The sequence below is a fragment of the Papio anubis genome, chromosome 4 (genome assembly GCF_008728515.1).
Source record: "Papio anubis isolate 15944 chromosome 4, Panubis1.0, whole genome shotgun sequence".
Taxonomy (NCBI): Eukaryota; Metazoa; Chordata; class Mammalia; order Primates; family Cercopithecidae; genus Papio; species Papio anubis.
In genome coordinates, this window is record NC_044979.1 from 91506397 (window position 1) to 91522589 (window position 16193).

Genomic DNA, 16193 nt, shown 5'->3' on the forward strand with positions numbered 1-16193 from the left:
AATTTTCTCCATTGGATTCATCACCACTGAACTTTAAATACATTTTTTCCCCCTAGTTAACCACTCCCAAAGGATGTAAGCTACCAGATGGCAGGATTTTGATCATTCTGCTCACTGCTATATCCATAGCAGGCATAAAGACTAATTTTTTGAATAAAGGCAGTGGCAATAGCTGTGAGCAGGACTCTGACCCTACGTGCTGTATGTGAGATAACTCAGAGAAATGTTTCCATAGAGGGAAGTTGTAGGGAGGGAAGAATGTGAACATGTCAGGGTGTTGTCACCATGCGGGGGCCTTCCAGTGGGCACCCTGGGAGGTATAGGTGGACCTGTGGTCATAGGTTGCTGATGGGAAGCCTGAAGCAGTATGGGACACACAGGCAGGGCGGATGTTAGCAGCGGCTAATCCACACAGGTCTGTAGCCTCCTCAGAAGAAAGAAGAATTCAATCCAGGGGCATAAGGCAAAGTGAGAGACCCAGGCAAGTTTTAGAGCAGAAGCAAAAATTTATTAAAAGGTTTGGAGCAAGAACAAAGGGAAGTAAAGTACACTCGGAAGAGGGCCAAGCAGGCGACTTGAGAGATCAAGTGCACAGTTTGACCTTCGACTTGGGATTTATATGGCGGCATCCTCCTCCCCTGATGGTTCCCTTGGGGTGGGCTGTCCACATGCATAGTGGTCGGCCAGCACCTGGGAGGGGGTGCGTGCACAGTATGTTTACTGAGGTTGCACACATGCTCCCTTGAGGCGTTCTTTCCTTACCAGTGCAGTGCTCCTAGAGGAAGGTCATATAACAGTTAAACTCTGCCATTTTGCCTCTTTGTGGGCATGCTTGAGTCCACTCACCCAACTCCTGAGATCTTATCGGGAAGCTGCTGATCACCAGTTTCAGGTGTTTCTAGATAATGGGAGACTGCCGTTCCCTGGTGCCAGCTGTGACCAATTATTATTTTAGCAACTGTTTTAACAAAACAGTTTAACAACTGCTTGACCATCACCTGATGGCTGTCCAACCAGCCATCTTTGTGGAGGCTGCCTCTTGGTGGAGGCAGGCGGATGTGCTCTGTCCTGCCCTGCTCATGTCTGACTAGCTACCTACTGTAACAGGAGGAACTTGCTTTTCAGAAAGTCTCCAAGAATAAAGACAGGGATGAGAAGTATGATAAAATTTTCTGGCTTTCCAAAAGATATATTCCTAACAGGCTTCCTGGATTCATTGTACTTCTCAAGAAATTCACATGAGAAACAGCAACAGACATGGGTGTGGGAAGATCACAAGATTTTTGGAAGGATTTGCCCATCTTGTGGCTGCATGTGTTACCAAGGGCTGACTGGCCTGGAAGTAGGAAGGCAGGCAGAGAGCAGGTGGACGGTTCAAGACTGGATAGTACCCGGGTGTCTTATGATGTGTTTTCCACAGCAGCAGCTCCAAGGGTTAAGGGGTTGGCCCTGGAGTTATGTCAGGTCTGGTCAGGCCTCCTGTTTATTTTTCCCACCTCAAATGTGCATTCCCGGTATTTTCCTGCCTCTACACCTCTGCTCACCTACACTGTTCTGTCTGGAATTCCCTTCCCCTCCCACCCTACAGCTATTCACATTTTGGGCATCCTTCAGGACCCAATTCAAGCTCAAGCTCCCTGAAAAAGTTTTCCCTCACAGCCCTAGCCTGGAGGGATTGTTCCTTGCCTTAAAATCCCATTACAGTTATTGACTGGAGAATTCATTTTGCAATTAATCACCTACTGCCTTGTGACATCTCTTCAATTATGGCTTCAATTGAACTTTTATTTATGGTTTCTGGGTTGTATAACTTCTCTTGTGATGATGGTTTGTCATCTCTCCAGCTTCCCTGTGGGCTTCTTGAAGCCAGGAACACCTTTTGCTTGTCTTTGGAGCCCCTATCACTTCACATAGCTCCTTAGACAGGAAGATATTCAGATTGTATAAGTTGATACACTTTATTAATCATTGATATTCCATGCTGACACCTAACTGATAATCCTGTTTACTTTCAAATGATTATTTAACATGCGAGTACTGTAATAATATTTCTTCCCACAACAAACATGTTGAGTACTCTTCCTTTTCCATCACAGATGTTTCTGAAGACTAATGCTGTTGAGTTCTCTGTCAAACAATTTGATCTTAATTTTTCAGCAGAGATGGGAGAGCTTGGTAATAAGCGAACAGCTCTGGAAACAGGTGTCCTGGTTGGAGTCTCAGCTCTGCCATTTGCTAGAAGGATGAGCCTGGGCAAGTCATTTAACTTTTCTATACCTCAGTTTCTTCATCTGCAAAATGGGGATTATAACAGGCTTTTCATTGATCTATTTTGGGGGTTAAACAAATTACACCATGTGAAATTCTTAGGTCAGCATCTGGTGAATGGTGAAGCCCTTGATAACTTGCTAGCTGTTATTTCTGTGTGACTGGAAATTTCCAGGTTTAAAGTATGAGATTCACACATCTTTCCACTCTTCTTTTATCACTAAAGAACAGACAGCAGGCAGGGAAGCTGCCTCTCTGCCTCAGAACACCAGGCTGTAGTCTAAACTTTGCCACTTAGTTTGTGTTATTTTAGGCAAGATACTCAACCTCTTTGGGGTGCTGTGAAGATCAGAGAGTAAATATCTGTGCAAGTACTTTGTAAACAGCATACTTGCTTACCCAAAGCAAGGAGCTGTGGGTGAGAACAGGAAATACATTTAATTGGTTCCGTTTTGAAAATCTTACCCTTAGAAAATTCACTTTAGGAAAAAAGTAACTCTTTGTCTCACTTTGGCTGGATTACCGTAATTATCTTATGCGGCCTTCATATTTCTTTTCTGTTTCATGTCTTTTTGTTGTAGAGAGTTGTCTGGTTGTTGTTTAAAAAAAGAAAAAAGCTACTGCTGCTGTGGGAACTCTTTCTGAGCCTATGATATGCTTCCTTTTCTCATCTGTAAATCTGGTTGGTCTACTAAACAAACAGCCGCATTCACCAAAGTCATACAGATCCTTCATGATTTAAAATCTGTGGCTGTGCTTTGACAAAGGAGCTCTGTAGGGAATGGTAATGCGATTAGGATGGTAACTGGCTGGAGGAGGAAGAACACACCAACCAAATAACTCTCTTTGCAGGGTTCCTGGGAGACAAGTGTCAGAGGCAGGTTAAGAGCAAGGTTTCCAGCACCAGGCATTTGGGTTCAAATCTCCGCTCCCTACCATTTATTTTCTGGGTAATCTTGCAAATTATTAAAACTCTGAGTGCCTCTGTTTTCACATCTGTAAAATGACAACAACTATAACACCTAACTTATAGAGCTGATGGGGAATTAAATGAGTTAATATATGTAAAGTGCTTATGTATAACACAGTAAGTGCTAAGTAGTTGTAATTAACATACACATAGTCACTGGCAGCAAAGGCATGTCTTTTTGTACTAAACGAGCCTTCCCAAATGTCAATGCATCCTGAGAAACTGTGCTAGGACAAATAGAGGATTCATTTTGTTTAGTCTAGAGGTTTAAAAATAATACACGCCTAATAGGTTTATCTTCCTCTTTCCCCTTTTCCTCAAGGCCACAGCCAAGGTTAGGAAAGATGGATCTGGAACATACTGATTAGCTTGAAAAAGATAAGAGAGTGAGTGAGCTCCAATACTGGTTGAGCCTTCACCTAGGTCTTCCTAGGACAGGAGTCATGCTCAATGAATTTACTCCCTGGCTTATTTTGCCCAGCTGATAGAGGAAAAGAAAAAGGATGATGATGAAGAGGAGGGAAGAGAGAGAAAAAGAAAGAGGATTGGTTTAGAGAATCTGGGCCTCTCTCTGGAGTAGGAGCCAACCCTTGGCCCCATCGTTCCTCTTCTACCTCTTAGAAGGGAATGTGGTAGCCAGAGAGAGATGCCTGGGCCTTCTGCATGGTATAACTTGCCCTCAAGTTTGAACTACCTTGTCTCATGAGTTGCATGAAAGGAAGAGAACCCACAGAATGAAAGGTCAATAAGAATCAGGCAGATTGGGCCTTTTCTTAGGAAGAGAAGGCCAGTCCCTCACTCCTTCTTACTTTTCTGACTTTATAAAAGAAAATGCATTCAGGCTGGGCGTAGTGGCTCACGCCTGTAATCCCAGCACTTGGGGAGGCTGAGGTGGGCAGATCATGAGGTCAGGAGATCGAGACCATCCTGGCAAACATGGTGAAACCCCATCTCTACTAAAATACAAAAAATTAGCTGGGTGTGGTGGCGCGTGCCTGTAGTCCCAGCTACTTAGGAAGCTGAAGCAAGGGAATCACTTGAACCCGGGAGGCAGAGGTTGCAGTGAACTGAGATGGTACCACTGCACCCCAGCCTGGCAACAGTCTCAAAAAAAAAAAAAAAAAAAAAAAGAAAGAAAAAGAAAATGCATTCCAAGAACCCAAGGGAGGGATCCTCAGAACTGCAGAGCACTGTGGAAGTGTGTGGGCGGTGGGGAGCTGTGGACATTGTTGTCTAGTTTAGCCCTTCTCAAACTTTGCTGTGCATCAAATCACCTGAAAATTTTGTTAAAACACATGGATGGGGCTGAGACTTTGCATTTCTAACAAGCTCCAAAGTGATACCATCTCTGCTGGACTGAGGACTTCAATTTGAGTAGAGTCTTCTAGATGAATGGTGTCCTAGAGCTGCATGATATACAGAGTTTCCTGCCAACCTACTACGTCCTTGATAATGTGGCCCATCTGTGTACACTTAAACCTGGCCACTTGCTTCTTGGATGCAGGGTGACAAGAAATGCCCCAGTCCTTGATTCTGATCCCAAACTTTGAAAGAAAGAAGAGGGAAAAAAGAGTACAAAGGTTCTTATCTTGGCCAACCAGTTCTGTGAGTGATTTTTTCCAGTCTGTTCACAAGCTAGAATTGGCTGAAGGAAGTCTAATATGATTATCACAGCTTGGTGACATTTCATGAACTCTTGTCTTACGCCTTAAATTCAAGGATGTGAAATAAGATTATTTATCTTCCTGATGACACGATAACTCCAAATGACATCTTTAAAAATCTTATCCTTATGACTACTGAAATCTTATTAGTCCTTCAGTTTAGCTATCGTTAATTGCACAACTTCTATATATCAGCGCTTTACATACACAATTTTATTTAATTTTTCCCCTCAAATGTTTCAAGATAGACATCATCACTTCAATTTTACAGTTAAAGGAATTGAGACTCAAAGAGATCAAGTAGTTTGCCCAAGGTTACCTGGCTGAGGCAGGATAGGAAGCTAGAGGTGTGTCTTACTTCATTTCCTTTCTCTTTCCACTACCTCCATGCTGTCTCAGAGATAACAGGATAATTATTTTAAAATTAAGAAGAATTATTCATTATTTAGAAACAATTTAAATCTCACAGTTGTTTGATATCCGCTGACTTCCTTGATATGAATTTACTGCAAAGCTATTGAAGCTTAAGTTTCAAGGACCATTCACTGGCAGAAGTGCCTTCCAAGCCTCTGTATCAATTTTTATTCATAATTTTGTATACTTTGTTTGGAAAAAGTGCTCCCCAACCTTAAAAACTTCGGTCTCCACAGAATTTGGGTCTGCTCCTGCTGCTGTCAGATGCATAAATCCTCTTTTACAACATTCCCAATAAGTCATAGTTGAGGCTGTGCTTGAACGCCTCTGATTCAGACGAGCTCACCACCCCAAGGGAGTTTGTTTCATTTCAGATCATTCTAATTCTTTAGGACTTATTCATTTAAATTATTTATCCTTTTACCAACATCTCTCCAACCCAGAAGTTCTTTTTATATTGTGCCAAAATCTACCTCCTGCCAGCATCCATTTATTGATCTTAGTTCAGCCCTCTGAAACTACAGTAAGTCCTTACTTAACATCATCAATAGGTTCTTGGAAACTGTGACTTTAAGAGAAACAACAAACCAATTTTACCATAGGCTAATTCATATAAACAAGTGTTAAGTTTCTATGGCATACCTCTGGTCACAAAAACATTGCCAAACTTAAAGACCCCAAACAGGCGAGGCATGGTGGCTCACACTTATCATCCCAGCACTTTGGGGGGCTGGGGCTGGAGGATCACCTGAACCCTGGAGTTCCAGCCTACAATGCCATGATCATGCCACTGCACTCCAGCCTGGGGTCAGAGCAAGACCAGACACTTCTAATATTGAACACTGAAATAAATGTGAGCTATATATACATTTAAGAAAGATTAATAAAACAATATAATGTTTACCTGCTTATTTCAGTGCAGGGTCAAAGGTGGTTGGAGCTTCTCCCCAAAGCTCAGAGCCAAGGTGGGAACTAACCCTGGACAGGATGCCTTCCTATGGCAGAGTGCACTCATACACACCCACACTCACTCACACCGAGACTATGTAGATATGACAATTCACCTAACGGGCAGAATTTTGGGATGTGGGAGGAAAACCAGAGGACTGCAGAAAACCCATATGGTCATGGAGAGCACATGTAAACTCCACATAGCGTGGCCTTGCTGAGAATTCATTTCTTTTTCTCATCAGTGTTATAATAAAACAATGCTGAACAAAACAGCATTATTTGAGGATCTGCTGTACCTAAAGTAAACCTAATCCCTCTTCATGAATAGGCCTGAAATATTTGAAGACTGTTATAGTACCTTTTCTAAACCCATCCACCATCCTTAGAACCATTCTCGTCTCTTGCCACCCTGGCCCATCTTTTCTTCAAGTTGTTGATGTCCTTCTTAAAAAACATTCTGGATTTGGCTTGACTGACAAAGAACAAAATAACCCAACTGCTATACTAATTTGTTGAAGACTTTGCATTCATCACTATGGAAATGTATTACTGATATTATATTTGACTAACTGTTGCAACTTGCCAAATTACATGGTACCCTGATTGTATTTCCACCCCAGCCTTCAAAGTCCTGAGAAATGCTTCCTACTTTTCTTTTGGTTATGTTGTTCACATCCACGTGATCTGTCAGGAGTTGGCCAAAGATTTGGCAGGACTTAACAAGAAGGCTTCTTGGCATATTCCAGACACATTATCTGGGAAGACAGCACACCTACAACTGTCCTCGCACAAAACACCACTGTGTCTATAATGCGTGACAGGCATTACCCTTTTCATAATCATACTTTAACCCAAATGTTCTCAAACCACTTACCATCTTTGGAAAAAAAACTCTGCGGGCAGAGCTCATTGAACAGCGTAATTATACATTTTTTTTTCTTTTTTGGTCACATTTGCCATTTATATCCTTTTCTACATAGATTTATCTCAACCTTTTGCCTTCTGTTTTTGTTTTTTTCTCAATATTCCATCTGTTTTTGTCTAGAAACTCATTACCTTCCTTGGTGTGTAGAGATGGAGAAGCACCCCAACTCCTGTGTCATGTTCCTTGAGTGCACAAGCCACACTCAGGTGATATGCCCCTTTGGAGGGAAGCCAAACCATGTATGCCTTCAGTTTTCAGCCTTGCTGCTCTCCTTGCCACAGTCCCTCCCCTGCATCCCAGCCCTTCTTCTCCCACTTTTCTTCTACATTACCTTAAAGAGCCCTTCTCATCTCCCTAATGCCTTTTCCTTTTGTTAGACAAACTCAAATGTTTTAGGTCTAGAAGTTAGAAAACTTCAGAGTTCAGATTGTTTTGGAGATAAGAGGAGACTTCCCCACCCTCCTACCTTAAATTTTAAGTGAACTGCTTTCTGCAAGCTTTATAGTAAATTGCTTTCAAAAAACTAAAATGCATATAGACCCTGAAGCCCAAAAAGGCTGATGACCTCTGAAGCTATTATTTGCTCACTACATATGTGTAGTATGTAGGGGAACAGCAAATTTAATTTTCGTGAAAGATGATATAAACACTGTAAACCAGAAGGAAAGAAATCCAAATTAATTATTAAGTACCTGCCACCGAGATTACCTTATTTAACCTTCTTAATAACTCTATATGGTAAAAATTATTGTGAAGATTTTTACATACTAATGAGGAAACTCTGAGAGGTTAAGTGACTCACTTGAGAACTGAGATGGTAGCCCTTGCTTGCCTGATTTCGAAGCCAGCTAAGTTTCACCCTACTTGACCTCACTCACTCTGGAACGGCTGTCAGCCAAGCTGCATGAACTCTATTAATGATACTCTAAAAAAACTTGTATTATCATGGCCCCACAAAAATATGAGTAGGCTTAAAGGGTAGTGGCTTGACAAACCAGAAAACAATCCTGAGTAGTTTAAAATGAATACTTCCCATCTTCTTTACATTTCATTTTTAAACTTTGAATTCACTCATAGATGAACTTGATAATTGTTCCCCTGAGCCTTGTTTGACTACTGTACTTAAACTAAGAATCTGTGTTATTAAAAAACAGAGTAGCCCTAGTACACAACTGTTTTTGTTATTAGAAGAATTAAACTAAAATCTAAAGAGTAAAATCTCTGGCAATGGCAGAAATTCTTAAGTATCTAGTTTCCAGTGGATTCATTTAGTTATTTTAGGGGTATTGGTATAAATTCTATAAATGTCCAAGGGCAACTTTTGTCTTCTTTTTTGTTTTTAAATAATTTCAACTTTGATTCTAGATTCAGGGGGTTACATGTGCAGGTTGGTTACATGGGTATATTGCATGGTGCTGAGATTGGGGTATGACTGATCCAAGGGAGACTTTTGAACAGTTTGGAATAACAAACTTATAGACCCTTGGGTTTTAAATTAACATTCAATTTATTAAAGTCACAGTTTTGTTCCTCAGGTCTTCAAGTCCAATTTTCACATCTTATTGGTCAATTTTTAAGTCTATAAGTATTTGAATAAAATAATAATTTTCACCCAATATTTGATTAATGCTCTATTAATCTCAAAATAAACACAAACATTTTAAAAATAATTTCATGTAGGTAATTTATTAATTAGTTCAAACTACTTTCCTAAATTTAATACAATTATATTCTTCCAAGCCTTTTTTTTTAAATTTTTTTTTTTTTTTTACCTGTGACACAGCCCTCAGGAGAACATGTGCCCCCTTCCAAGCATTTTAAACGCCTGAAATGGCAAATTCATAGCCCTAACATTCAAGTGACTTTTATGAAATAGCTATCAGTTTTTGGAGCAAGGAAATGCTTTGCTATCTCTGAGAAACTGGCAATTCTTTTCTTTCTGATATGAAATTACAAAACCAATCATGTTTCTCTATTTGCTGTGGCTGCTAGGAAGCTCAGGGTCAAAATTAAAGCTCAGATAAAACATATACATTGACACTATTGGTCATGTTTGTTTTTTCTTTTTCATTGGAACTGATTTTCTATTTCAATTTGTATTTTACTATTTTATTATCTATGACTCAAGTTCTTTTGAAAAGAAAAATGTCATCAGTGCAAATAAATCAGGAAATAGAACCTGAATGGCATTATTACTGGCGGCCCTTGGATAGTTAAGAGAATCCATAACTACCATTAAAAATTAATGCTTGCAGCTGCTAGGGAGAATATCTGTTAATAATATTGGGAGTGCTTCCTTTGGGATACATTCCTCTAGCTCCCTTCTTACTGAATTTCATAGTTTATGTTTTAATTCAGGCCATTCCTTTTTTTTTTTTTCCAAATCTGATAAAAAGAAAAATTGCTGTAATTTTGCTGTGATGGGGTAACTCCATTTCATTTGTGTAGTTCTAATAAAACTAAAATTCATTGATTCAATAAGCATGTATCAAATGCCTACCATGGGCCAGGCATTCTTCTAGGCATTTAGGATTTATGTGCATATGCCAGGGGCATGGGCGGGCTTATGGTGGAGGGGTAGGAGGTAGAGGAAGCAGAAAATAATTACCCACTCCTATTATAGTGGATTCTGCCTAAATAGTACAAAAGGTAACATATCCCTGTATATACACTATACAAACTTTTGTTTTGTTTTGTTTTTGTTTTTGAGACGGAGTCTCACTCTGTCACCCAGGCTGGAGTGCAGTGGCGTGATCTTGGCTCACTGCAACCTCCACCCCCTGGTTTCAAGCGATTCTCCTGCCTCAGCCTCCTGAGTAGCTGGGGTTACAGGCGTGCGCCACCATACCCAGCTAATTTTTGTAGTTTTAGTAGAGAAGGGGTTTCACCATGTTGGTCAGGCTGGTCTCAAACACCTGACCTTGTGATCCACCCACCTTGGCCTCCCAAAGTGCTGGGATATAAACACATTTTAATAAACTGTGAAAAGCATTCGTTTACGTTAAGAATAACCTGTCTAAAACAGGGCTCAAAATACATTATACCAAATATGTGGCAAAAGACAAAAGTTAATAAATTGGGGCTGGGCGCGGTGGCTCACGCCTGTAATCCCAGCACTTTGGAAGGCTGAGTTTGAGACCAGCCTGGCCGATATGGCGAAACCCCATCTCTACTAAAAATATAAAAATTAGCTGGGCATGGTGGTGGGTGCCTGTAATCCCAGCTACTCAGGAGGCTGAGGCAGGAGGATCACTGGAACCCAGGAGGCGGAGACCGCAGTGAGCCAAGATTGTGCCACTGCACTCCAACCTGGGCAATGGAGCCAGACTCCATCTCTAAATAAATAAATAAATAAATAAATATTGGAAAAATATATTAGCAATACTAATGACAAGCAAAGGCTTAATCTTACAAAATACAGTTAGCTCCTAAAAATGGGTAAGAGAAATACAAATAATACTAAAAAAAATAAAAGAGGCAAGAATATGAACAGGCAGTTTGCTGCAGTGGGAATTGTACATGGCCAGTAAGCAAATGCCAAGATGCTCAACGCCTCAAGCAGTCAGGTCAATACGTTCTTCACCCATCAGAGCTGCAGTAATTTGAGGGGTTGGGAATAATCTATGCTGGTAAAACTACAGGAAAATGAGCACTTTCACACTTACTGGGTGACTACATGAAATAAAAAACTTTTTCATGCAGTAACCTTACAGTATATATGAAAATTTTACATATCCACTTTGTGACAGCAATTCCACTGTTGGAAACCTCTCTAGTAAAATAAAAGTGCCAACATAAAAGAATATTTTGCAAGTACTGGTATAACTAAGGTTATTACAATTTATGGTTTATTACAATTTATGGTAGGTGAAAATAGTGGCTATTAATCCAGGTATTTTTATTGAATAAAACATGTTCATATCATAGAGCAGTATGTTGTATTAAAATAGTATTTTCAATTTATATATTTTTTAACCTGGTGAGATGGCCATAATATATTAAGGTAAAAAATCCAAGTTTGCATATATATGTTGTGTGTGTGTGTGTGTGTGTGCAATTTTATGTTAAAAATCTCATAAACACATATGATTTGTGTAAACTAGAGAAAAGTGAGAAAGGATATACTATCAGTTAACATTGATGAATTCAGTGTTTGGAATAGAGGTAGATAGAATAGAGAGGCTTTTCACTCATACACCTCTGTGTACGGCTTGTGGAAACTAGCATAATTTAGTAATCACTTTAATAATAATGATAAAAATGACAGCCAACATTTAATGAGAGTTTGCCAGAGACTATTCTAGAATCTTTTAATCTCATTCAATTCCTGAAACAACCTCATGAGATGGTAATACTATCATCTTCACTGTTTTATAGATGAAGGAATGAGGCTCAGAAGGATTGAAGTCACTTGCCCAAAGGCTGCACTTTTAATAAGCAGCAGACTAGAATATAAATCTGAGTAGTTTTATCCAATGAAAGATTATTAACAAAAAAATAATAAATTGAGTATCTGGAATTGGCATGTTTTAGAAAGTTACAATTGCAAATACACTAGGCATTTTTGTTCTATATTTTCATGATTTTTAATCATCGACTTTATTTTTTATTTATTTTTGAGACAGGGTCTTGCTCTGTCACCCAGACTGGAGTGCAGTGGTATCATCATGGCTCACTGCAGCCTCAACCTCCCAGGCCCCAGCGATCCTCCCACCTCAGTCTCCTTAGTAGTTGTAACAACATGTACATGCCAACACACCCAGTTACTTTTTTTTTTTTTCTTTTTTAGTTTTTCTAGAGACATAGTGTTACTATATTACCCAGGCTGGTCTTGAACTCCTGAGCTCAAGTGATCCTCCCACCTCAGACTGCCAAACTGTTGGGATTACAGAAATGAGCCACTGCACTTGGCAATCACCAGTTCATATATAACCTTAGGAAAATTAATTCATCTATGTCTTAACTTCCACATTGACCAAATATCTTTTATTTTATGGCAACAATAATACGCCATATAATACTCCTTTGCACATATAAATTGATATAAAATATTGAACAGTTGTACATGCTATGTTCCAATAACTGCCAATAGCTATTAATTGTGTTCTTTTTTTTTTTTTTTTTTTTTTGAGACGGAGTCTTGCTCTGTCGCCCAGGCTGGAGTGCAGTGGCGCAATCTCGGCTCACTGCAAGCTCCGCCTCCCGGGTTCACGCCATTCTCCTGCCTCAGCCTCCCGAGTAGCTGGGACTACAGGCGCCCGCCACTGCGCCCGGCTAATTTTTTCTATTTTTAGTAGAGACGGGGTTTCACCATGGTCTCGATCTCCTGACCTTGTGATCCGCCCGCCTCGGCCTCCCAAAGTGCTGGGATTATTAATTGTGTTCTAATGTGAATTAACTATACATGTAACTGGGCTGAAATAATAAACTTTACACATTTAAAAATTCTGAATTAAATCTTCTCTGAAGTTGTACATGGGCAGACTATGAGAGAGCTAAATGCATACATGTGAGGAATAGCAAGGCCATCTACTTATCTGCTAAACACAGCACTCTGCAGGTTTATCTTGATTCACTTGCCAGTGTCAGTTATATATGTATATGTATATGTATATGTATATGAATATCCAAATTACATTACACTTAAACTTTGTAAAACTTTCTCTGCTTCCTGAAAACAATTATTGTTGGCTAAGGAATTTATTTTTAATGCGATTTTATATTCTACCAGGGTTTTACTATGGTAACAACTATGCATGGTCCAGATGTACTAATGAGGCTATTTGTTCAAAGTGAAATATGTTCACTAAGTCCTATGTCTAATTTCTGGTTGGCTATACTCTCAGTTAATACATTTTTGAGCAAAAGTGGATGTTAAGCTTTGACTATTCCCTGGCTTATGGTCTCTCCAAATTTTTGCTATCTGCTTCCCAAATACAAAATGATTTGTGTAACTTTCAGAGGGTGCTAGGAGAAAAAAAGAAAAAAAAAAAAATGAAGCAGCTTAACAGTTATTTAAAAAGTAGCTTCCTGGCTGGGGGCAGTGGCTCACACCTGTAATCCCAGCACTTCAGGAGGCCAAGGCTGGTGGATCCCCTGAGGTCAGGAGATCGAGACCAGCCTGGCCAACATGGTGAAACCCCCTCTCTACTAAAAATACAAAAAGTAGCCAGGCATGGTGGCAGGCACCTATAATCCCAGCTACTTGGGAGACTGAGGCAGGAGAATCGCTTGAACCTAGGAGGCGGAGGTTGCAGTGAGCCAAGATGGAACCATTGCATTGCAGCCTGGGGCACAAGAATGAGACTTCATCTCCAAAAAAAAAAAAAGGAACTTCCTAAAAGAGACACTCAAATACAGTCCCCTTTTCTCATTTATGCCATGTTTGGGCCTAAGTTTCTTCTTCTGAAGTACTAAGTAACCTCTGGAGCTCCTTCTGTCACATTCATTCAGGTGTCAACCAGTGTCCCCTCCTTGCCAAGTCCCCTCATTGTTCCCCCACCCTCTGGGTCTCTCAACTCTATAACTACAAGGATAATTTGTGGCAGAGGACTTCTACCTCTAGGACACTATTTCAGCTTTATGGAAGTGTTTGAGCTGAATGGTCAGTGCTCAGTGTCGTCAAATATTTCACATACAAATGCTGATTTCCTCTGTGTGTGTACATACTGGGCCATAATGTAAAATATACTTATTCCTTTTTTTTTTCTTTGAGACAGAGTCTTGTTCTGTCACCCAGGCTGGAGTGCAGTGGCATGATCTCAGCTTACTATAGCCCCCAGCTCACTGCAGCCCCTGACTCCCAGGTTCAAGTGATTCTCCTGCCTCAGCCTCCCAAGGCACTCGCCACCATGGCTGGCTAATTTTTGTATTTTTAGTAGAGACGGGATTTCACCATGTTGTCTAGGCTGGTCTTGAACTCCTGACCTTAAATGATTCACCCAGGCTGGTCTTGAACTCCTGACCTCAAGCAATTCAGCCCACCTTGGGCTCCCAAAGTGCCGGGCTTACAGACGTGAGCCACCGCGCCTGGCCTAGGGTCATATATTTTTAAAAAGTACACACTGGGCCAGCCATGTTGTAAAATATATGTATTTCTGTGGGTCATAGTTTTTTAAAAGTTTGAAAGTCACTGTTTTCTAGGCAATAATGAGCGTAGGAAGGAATGTTTTTAGACCACTTCTTCCTCAGGGAAGAGACCACCCTCGCAGGCCTGAGGCTGAGTATTTTGTTGAATTTTTGTTTACATTGTTGAAGAAAAAAATAATTCAGGATACTTGTTAAAGACAGCAATAAAGACTTTAGTCAAGGAGAGACTATCCAATGGGGTCTTGCAGTGGGAGAGAGAGATTGGACTCAACTATGAATACAAAGACAACTAGAGATCTGAAGCCAAGGAGCAGGATGGAGTCAGTGGATGGAAAATTACTAAGGGGAAATTTCCAGAATAAAGGAGGATTCTGGCTAAACCAATTTAATGGGATTATTGCTAAAGGCAGGCCAGGGTGCTAAGATATCGAGAACAGGGGATAAGGAATTTTATTGGATATCAAGTATGGTTAAATACTAAGGGTGAGGCGTTTTTACCCAACAGATGCAGCAAGATTCTTGCTAAAACTGGACTAAATGGACAAAGCCACTAAACTAAGGACAGTTCCAGGTCAGGACCTAGTCAGAAAGAGGACTCAGACGAACCTGATTAAAGTTTGGTCAAAGGAGAGAGTCTTTGTCAATATTACCTCCCTAGCAAAACTAGGTTTCCACCGGGTATCACACTGAGGACTTTTGGTTGTTATCTTCAAATGGAAGAGAGCAGAGGGAGGAGAAGCAAGCTCTTTCCTGATTCTTCTAAGGTCACTAACCTCATTCATGAGGGCTCCATATTTAATCCTAATTATCTCCCAAAGACCCTACCTTCTAATTTCTAATACCATCACACTAAAGGGTAGAATTTTTCCTTCCTTTCCGTCCTTCATCCTTCCCTCCCTCCCTCCCTTCTTCTTTTTAAGACAGCCTGTTGCCCAGGCTGGAGTGCAGTGGCGCCATCTTGGCCCATTGCAACCTCCGCCTCCTAGGCTCAAGCGATCCTCCTGCCTCAGCCTCACAAGAAGCTGGGATTACGGGACGGCACCACCATGCCAGCTAATTTTTGTAGAGCCTGGGTTTCACCATGTTGCCTAAACTGGTCTGGAACTGCTGGGTTCAAGTGATCCGCCCGCCTCGGCCTCCCAAAGAGCTAGGATTACAGGCGTGAGCCGCGCCCCACGTAGAATTTCAACACATGGATGGGGAAAGGGGCAGAGAACATAAACATTCAGTCCATAACAGCCAGGAACTAGAAGACTTTGGTCCACCATAAAAAGCAGGACTTAACGTTTCATGGATACTAGTATTGCCACTTACCTATAGGGTGGAGAATATTTAGGACTTTGTGGATTCATACTGATGGTAAGCATTATTATTATTATTATTATTATTATTATTATTATCCTATATATTTTTTGAGACGGAGTCTCACACTGTTGCCTGGGGTTGGAGTGCGATGGCTAGATCTCAGCTCACTGCAACCTCCACCTCCCAGGTTCACGCGATTCTCCTGCCTCAGCCTCCTGAGTAGCTGGGCTTACAGACACACACCATCACACCTGGCTAATTTTTTGTATTTTTAGTAGAGGCGGGGTTTCACTATGTTGGCCAGACTGGTCTCGAACTCCTGACCTCCTGATCCGCCTGCCTCACCCTTCCAAAGCATATGGTTCAGAGTCAGTGACATTGCCTCTCTGAAGCAAGTTTTCTAAACGAAAACGACAATGAAAGCCCCAATTCATAAGTCTGCAAAATGTCTTCATTTATCATGGTGAACTGGGGGGAGGAGGGGACCTGAGGAGACAGTATATACGTAACTGCAAGAAGCACTTTTGAGCTTTCTATATTGTACACGATGGGGAAAAAACATGTTGTTCAGGGATCTCTGGCTCATTTTATAAGATGGGGTAGACAA